Source organism: Cucumis melo, unplaced genomic scaffold, assembly GCF_025177605.1.
Source record: "Cucumis melo cultivar AY unplaced genomic scaffold, USDA_Cmelo_AY_1.0 utg001010l, whole genome shotgun sequence".
NCBI classification, from domain to species: Eukaryota; Viridiplantae; Streptophyta; class Magnoliopsida; order Cucurbitales; family Cucurbitaceae; genus Cucumis; species Cucumis melo.
In genome coordinates this window covers 5,001-7,500 of record NW_026124344.1, presented here as the reverse complement: position 1 = coordinate 7,500, position 2,500 = coordinate 5,001, and positions in this window count along the sequence as shown.

The window sequence follows — 2,500 nt, the reverse complement described above, 5'->3', positions numbered from 1 at the left end:
TTCTTCAATCACTAAAAGTTCCTAAATGGAAATTCCGACTATATGTATCCTCTCTATATAAATATATAATATTTAATATATATTTATTATGGATATAATAGATATTATATAAATAGGATTATAGTGGATGAATCTTCAAACGAGACATGTACCGATCGACTAATCCGGTATATTTTCCACATTGATAGGAGTACGTTTATGTTTCTGCTTTACGAATATGATATTTTCTGGGTATTTCTAATAATATCAAGTCTTATTCCTATTTTGGCATTTCTAATTTCTGGAGTTTTAGCCCCTCTTAGCAAAGAGCCAGAGAAACTTTCGAGTTATGAATCGGGAATAGAACCAATGGGCGATGCTTGGGTACAATTTAGAATCCGTTATTATATGTTTGCTCTAGTTTTTGTTGTTTTTGATGTTGAAACAGTTTTTCTTTATCCGTGGGCAATGAGTTTTGATGTATTAGGGGTATCCGTCTTTATAGAAGCTTTAATTTTCGTGCTTATCCTAATTGTCGGTTTAGTTTATGCATGGCGAAAAGGAGCATTGGAATGGTCTTAGTTTTTGAATATTCAGACAATTAAAAAAAACATTGAGACAGTTATGAATTCCATCGAGTTTCCCTTACTTGATCGAACAACCCAAACTTCAGTTATTTCAACTACATCAAATGATCTTTCAAATTGGTCAAGACTCTCCAGTTTATGGCCGCTTCTCTATGGTACCAGTTGTTGCTTCATTGAATTCGCTTCATTAATAGGTTCACGATTCGACTTTGATCGTTATGGACTGGTACCAAGATCTAGTCCTAGACAGGCAGACTTAATTTTAACAGCGGGTACGGTAACAATGAAAATGGCTCCTTCTTTAGTAAGATTATATGAGCAAATGCCTGAACCAAAATATGTTATTGCTATGGGAGCATGTACAATTACAGGAGGGATGTTCAGTACCGATTCTTATAGTACTGTTCGGGGAGTCGATAAGTTAATTCCTGTCGATGTGTATTTGCCGGGTTGTCCGCCTAAACCCGAGGCTGTTATAGATGCTATAACAAAACTTCGTAAGAAAATATCTCGAGAAATCTATGAAGATCGAATTAAGTCTCAAGAGGAAAATCGGTGTTTTACTACCAATCACAAATTTCATGTTGGCCCAAGTACTAATACTGGAAATTACGATCAAGGATTACTCTATCAACCATCATCTACTTCAGAGATCATCCCTCCTGAAACTTTTTTCAAATACAAAAGTGCAGTCTCTTCCTACGAATTAGTAAATTAGGCCGTATACTTTTTTTGTACAGAATAACAAAGCAAAGAACGAGTGAATCTTCATCAATTTTTCATTGTAAATGGGAAATACTTATACAAATAAAAATAAAAAAATGGGGGGGGGGAGAAGATGCAGGGTAATTTGTCTTCTTGGCTAGTCAAACATGGACTGGTTCATAGATCTTTGGGTTTCGATTACCAAGGAATAGAGACTTTACAAATAAAGCCCGAGGAATGGCATTCCATTGCAGTCATTTTATATGTATATGGTTACAATTATCTACGTTCCCAATGTGCTTATGATGTAGCACCAGGCGGACTGTTAGCTAGTGTGTATCATCTTACGAGAATCGAGTATGGTATAGATCAACCGGAAGAGGTATGCATAAAAGTATTTGCCGCAAGGATAAATCCTAAAATTCCGTCTGTTTTCTGGGTTTGGAAAAGTGCGGATTTTCCAGAAAGGGAATCTTATGATATGTTGGGAATTTCTTATGATAATCATCCACGTCTAAAGCGTATCTTAATGCCTGAAAGTTGGGTAGGATGGCCCTTACGTAAGGATTATATTGCCCCCAATTTTTATGAAATACAAGATGCTCATTAAATAATACGAAACTAATCTTCACTTCGACAACTCAAGATATTCAAATACATTTTTACGTTCTCTTATAGATATAGCATAGTAATTGAAGTCTCATTCATCTTATTATTATTGATTAAAAAAAATACAATTAGAGATTTGGTGAGATTATCCAATTTGTAAGATACTTATTTTGGATGAGCCACAAGCTAATAGGATGAACTAAATGAGTTCTGCATTATGAACTATGTATCACGCATATGACTTATAGATGTGCTTTAAAAAGTCACATAGGGTGAAATGAAGAAATATAATATGAAAAGAGAATCGGATTCTATTTGTACTGTATCTGAGATGAATCTTGGCCATTCCCGCCTTTCAACTCCCCTAGACTAGACTTTTGGGTCTTATAAGGAACTAATTGAAACTTTCAAATATGTATAAAATAGGAATTGAACGCCAGGAGACAGAGTATGAACAAATAAAAAAGAAGAGGAAACAAAAGAAAATTCTTTTCTTTTACATATCTATATACATCCTTTACATATTTCTATAAATATCCTCTTTATCTTTACTTGTCTATTTTCGACATCTATAAATAGAGTAAAAAATATATATAGTTTAGTTAAAGGGTAGATTTCCA